The sequence below is a fragment of the Aquarana catesbeiana genome, linkage group LG13, assembly GCF_042186555.1.
Source record: "Aquarana catesbeiana isolate 2022-GZ linkage group LG13, ASM4218655v1, whole genome shotgun sequence".
Classification (NCBI taxonomy): Eukaryota; Metazoa; Chordata; class Amphibia; order Anura; family Ranidae; genus Aquarana; species Aquarana catesbeiana.
Window position 1 is genome coordinate 193,364,101 of NC_133336.1, and position 6,000 is coordinate 193,370,100.

The following is a 6,000-nucleotide window of genomic DNA, read 5'->3' on the forward strand; positions in this document are numbered from 1 at the left end:
TGAGGATTTTGAAAATCGCCTCAGGCGCAATAACGTGCGCATAGTCGGCTTACCGGAGAAGGTGGAGGGCCGTGACCCCACGCAATTCATAGAACAATGGATGGCTGAAATATTCGGTAAGGAGGCTTTTACTCACTTATATGCTGTGGAAAGAGCTCACAGAATACCTGCCAGACCTCTCCCGCCAGGAAACCCCCCCCGCCCAATACTGGCCCGTCTCCTGAATTATAGAGACAGGGAAATTATCCTGAAACTAGCCAGAGAAAAGAGGAATGTCCAGTACAATGGCACGCGGATTTCATTCTACCCAGATTTCTCAGCTGCAGTCCAGAAGAACCGCGCACGGTTCTCGGAAATTAAAAAACGCCTGCAGAGAGTACAAGCCTCTTATGCAATGCTTTACCCTGCAAAACTCAGGGTTACATTGAGAGGCAGGGCACATTTCTTTGAACACCCGGCGGAAGCTGCGGACTGGCTAGACGCTAATGAAAATGAGCTGCGCCAGGATAGGAGACCAGAAGCGGAGATAGATTGATATCCCTAACAAAGGCCCAGGGATTTATCTTTTTCTTTTCCCCTCGGAGGAGGGTTGTGCCGGAAACAAACATTGATTCATTCTCTACAAAAAAGCGAGTTCGACGACAAGATGGATCATGGCAATGTACTTCATAGCAAGTACCAGAAAATACGTCATTGCTGTTTGGAGGGACCGGTTGTCCCACACAGGTTTGGTATATAAGTTGACACACCGGTGTCGTGGATTACAAAAAATAGTTGCCTTTCAACACGACAAGTGCATATTGATGGATAATTTATATCAGAAGAGGCACTTTTGTTCGATTTATGCACCGTTGTGCGTTTCACGTTACTTCTACACACAAGTTTATTCCAGAGCTATCGAGGTATTACGGTCCCTGGATAGAGCCGTAACTTTCTTCTTCTTGCATTGGCAGTCTTGTCACTTCTTGGCCCCTACGGGGTGCTGCGTGATGGTTCTTCCCCCCCCATGGATGAGAGTCAGGGGGGCACCATGTTGTTTTACCCTGTTATTTTCCAACTAGACACCCAAAAATGATGACAGTAACTGTCCTTTCCTGGAATATTAGGGGCCTGCAAGACCCCCTAAAGCGAACGATGGTATCATCCTTATTGAGGAAACGTCTCCCGGCAATATGTGCTTTACAAGAGACCCACCTCACTGCTGATTCACTGTCATGCATTAATTTCAGATGGGTGGGTAGGGCATACCACTCCACTCACACCTCATATTCTCGGGGTGTGAGTGTACTGGTGCCTGGCTCCATAGATTTTGTGGAGTTAGATTCTGAATTGGATGATGAGGGGAGATATGTATTTTTATGTTGTACATTGTTTTCCTTTAAATGTATACTGGCATTTGTATATGTGCCCCCGCCGTACAATAATCTGGTGTTGAGGTCCCTGATCACGTTCCAAATGAGGTACCCGGAGACGCCAATGTATGTCTTTGGAGACTTCAACAACTATATAGACGCAATACTAGATAAGCACCCGCCTGTGATGGGGGGAAGGGGGGTACACCGTACAGCTCTTAGGAAATTCATTGAGGAGGTGGGATGGAGGGACCCATGGAGAGCTAAAAACCCGGGAGTAAAACAGTTTTCCTGTTTCTCAAAAAGCTATGCTTCACTATCAAGGATAGATTTATGCCTATGCTCTAGTGCAGCTGAACGACACATCTCTGAGGTGACTTATGCTCTTAGGAGTGTGTCGGATCACTCCCCATTGATAGTAACTTTAGAGGTGCGCCCCCCTTCCACGATGGCAAAAACCCCATGGAAAATGAACGCTTTTTGGCTGAGTCTCTTCCCTTCCCATGAGCAAATAGAATCTCATATAATAGAATTTTGGCGCCTACATGAGGCTGACGAACAGTGGCCTGTAAACTGGGAAGCCTTTAAGGCGGTCCTGAGAGGCCTATTTATAAATGAAATTCAAGCTGTTAAGAGAAAGACACATGCTCAGAGGGAGGGAATTGAAAACATGGCAAAGGAACTCGAGAGCAAATTTATTACAGATCCAACCCAAAGTAACAAAGAGGAGTGGCTCTCTGCGCAAGATGCGTTGTATAGAATCACGACATCTACAGCAGAGAGGAAGAGATTTTTTCATAAAGCAGCATTTTACGAGGAGGGAGAGCACACTGGACGCCTATTAGCAACCATTGCCCATGCCCATCAAACTTCCCCCTCAATCGGGGCCCTAAGTACACAACTTGGAGGGCTAACCAATGCCCCGGACCAAATCTTAGCTGAATTGGTGGGATTCTATTCCTCCCTCTATGAGTCCAAACAAACATATACCTTGGACTCATTAACCGAATATCTAGACAATATTCAGCTCCCCAGCTTACAAGTGGCAGCTAGGGGGGAACTTGACGCCCCTTTGACTGTCGAGGAACTGCAGTTGGCGACCAGTCTGTTCCCTAATTCCAAGGCCCCGGGTGACGATGGACTACCCATCGAAGTATACAAACAATATGGCGAGCTTATACTTCCACGTCTATTGAAGGTATTTGAAGCAGCGAAACAGAGTGGTAACCTTCCTCAATCAATGACTAGAGCAAATATAGTTTTGATACTAAAACCCAATAAAGACCCTCTTGACCCGGGGTCATACCGCCCTATATCTCTTTTACAAACTGATGTAAAGATATTAGCCAAAGCATTAGCAATCCGTATGAATAAAGTCATATCCAGTATAATTCACTCGGATCAATCCGGATTCATGCCCCAAAAGTCGACTGCGATAAACCTCCGTAGACTTTTCCTCAATATCCAATCCCAGGCAGACAATAGGGGAGATAGAGCGCTGCTGTCACTGGACGCCCACAAGGCGTTTGATAGCGTCGAGTGGGACTATCTATGGGCAGTGATGCGAAAATTTGGAATTGGGGAGGGCTTTATCAAATGGGTGCAACTACTCTATTCGTCTCCTATAGCGGCCATTAGGGAGGGGGGAAGGATTTCTTCACCCTTTAAACTATACAGGGGTACGAGGCAGGGGTGCCCCCTGTCTCCGCTCCTGTTTGCTATGGCTATTGAGCCCTTAGCGGCTACGATACGCGCTAATCCCTTGATACAGGGTTTTAGATACGGAGACATTCAGGAGAAGGTAATTATGTATGCAGATGACACCATGCTGCTGCTGGGTGATACATCTAACTCACTGACAGAGGCAATGAGAGTAATTAGACAATTCGGGAAATACTCAGGCTTAGTTATTAACTGGACCAAGTCCTCTCTGCTGCTTCTGGATCGCGACCCGCCAACAACCCAACAAAATATGCAAGACATACCAATCTCGACATCCTTCAAATATTTAGGTATACAGATTACAGCCCGTATTTTGGACTATGTGAATCTTAATCTAACCCCATTGATCAATAGATGTCGTGACCGGGTCAAAGTGTGGAGTAAATTAAAGCTGTCCCTGGTAGGCAGAATAAACTTAATAAAGATGATCCTTATGCCACAATTACTATATGTGCTCCACAATTCTCCAATGGTTATTACTCTGAAAAAGTTTAGAATCATCAGCTCCCTCTTCCGTTCATTTATATGGCTTTCTAGGCCTCCTAGAATTAAACTAGAGCAGTTACAACGTCCCAAAGACAATGGAGGTTTAGCATTGCCTAACCCCTGGGTGTATTATTTGGCCTCTCAGCTACAGCACATTGCTAGAGCCATAGGTCCCGGGAAGGACCTGGAGATGAACCTGAGAGACCCTTCGGCCCACATACTTCGGTTCACTTCCAGGAGAGAGGTAGTGGATGGATTAGAGGCCTTACAATATAACAAATCTAATAAGCTTTACCCAACTTATGCACTTATGCAGAAAATTTGGAACAAGGTCAGGATGCTGCAGGGGGTGGAGGGCTTCACCAGGTATAGCCCCATCTGGGAAAATAATCACTATTCCGAAATAGCTAAAATACCCTATGGACCTAAATGGCAACAGTACGGGGTGTCCCATATAGTCCACATACTTAGAGACGGTAAATTGAGACCCTTCTCGGAGCTCAGGGAGGCCTTTCAATTACCGGCCTCTATGCTCTTCTATTACAGACAACTTAAACATGCAATGGATGCACAAAGGGGCCCCGATATTTGGAACCTGCAACCCACTCCTATTTTCAACCACCTATTTGCCATAACTACTTATAGAGGATTTATATCCGACTGCTATACCATGTTTCTGAACCTTTTCCTAGGGGACGCGCCTCTGAGGATCATGTCCCACTGGGAACAGGATGTTGGCTCCTTTGGGGAGGAACAGTGGGAGGAAGCCTTACTGGCAGTCTCCACGTGTTCATTAAACGCTGCTCAAAAGCTCTCACAGCTCTATATTATTTCCAGAGTGCACTACACACCGGCTAGATTGGCCCGTATGGGTTTGGGCACTGATCCCACCTGCACCAGATGCTCCAGAGACCATGGAGATCTCATACACCTCCTGTGGAGATGCCCAAAATTACACCTCTATTGGAACGAGGTTATTAATACCATTAATAGAGTTTTTCAAATAGTGATACCTTTGGATCCCAAACCATGTGTGCTGGGGATTGTGGATGATCTACTGACTGAGGATATCCTTAGACAGGCCATCAGAAGAGCTCTGTTTCAGGCTCGCCTGCTTATCCTCAGGCACTGGAAATCCGCGAGTCCCCCCACGGTACAAGAATGGATTACACAAATGGGGGCCACAATCCGTATGGAAAAAATTATATACCAGCATAGGGGAGTGACACAAAAATATGAGAAACTATGGGCTCCATGGTTGGACACTCCAGGTCTAGCGCCAATAGATTTGATATATGATCGCTTATTCTAAAAGTGACCTTTATTAACTTCAATTCTCATGAGATATATGTTGTGCACTGTATAATTAGCCAGTATGCTATGAGGTGATAAGCAAAATGTCCATTGAAGAAGTGTGGATAGCCCACAGAGAGATTTATCTGATGAGAGGTTATGTCTCTTCTTTTCCCCTCTCAATTTTCTTTTCATCCGATGTAATGGAATATGTACCTCCTTTTTCTGTACCTTTATTTTGTTCTTTATCCTAATACATATGTATGATGTGACTTCTGCCATGTAAATTGTTTAATGAGCTCTGGAACTGTATACGCCTATTCAATTTAATAAAACCTTTTGTTTGAGAAAAAAAAAAAAGCTGAAAGTCTGCAGTTAAAGCACATCTTGTTCGTTTCATTTCAGATCCATTGTGCTGGTGTATAGAGCCAAAAAGATTAGAATTGTGTTGATGTCCCAATATTTATGGACCTGACTGTATAAGGTATGCACAGTAAAAATGAATGGCCAGTATACAGCTCCTCACCACACTTCTGGGTTTTGTCAGACCAGAAGTACAAAAAATAAGGTATAGACCGGAGAAGAGACTCTGGCACCTTAGAAAAGTGGACTATAGAGACCAAACACAGGAGGCAAAATCAAAAATAATATAAAACATACTTTTTATTATACATTGTTAAAAGAGGAAGTTAAAAACATATACATACACCCCTATACATATAGGAGAAATAGGGCCTTTACATAAGCTGTGAGTTGCTCCAAAGGACAGGTGTAGTCACATCTACCACAAAATGGATATTGTCCAATATGGATGGTGCAAAATTGGATCTGATGCTTATAAGGTCACCGCGTTTCACCAGATATATGGCTTCTTCAGGACCCAAGAGCGGAGCACACAATCGGAAGCAACTCAGGTGATCCATCCACCCATCTAGGCTTGGGGTGGGCACAGGGGCACAAGCAGCTAATATCTTTCCACACAAGCAGGTAGAGGTGACCAGGACAAAGACTAGGAGATACATCTGTGCAGATGGAAAATAGCACATTTAAGAGACTGCTCATATGAAAATATATGGTGCCCTTCCAATATGGTTGGATTGTGTCCAAGATATAACGTGTACAGGATTCACAGATCCCAATGGGAGGG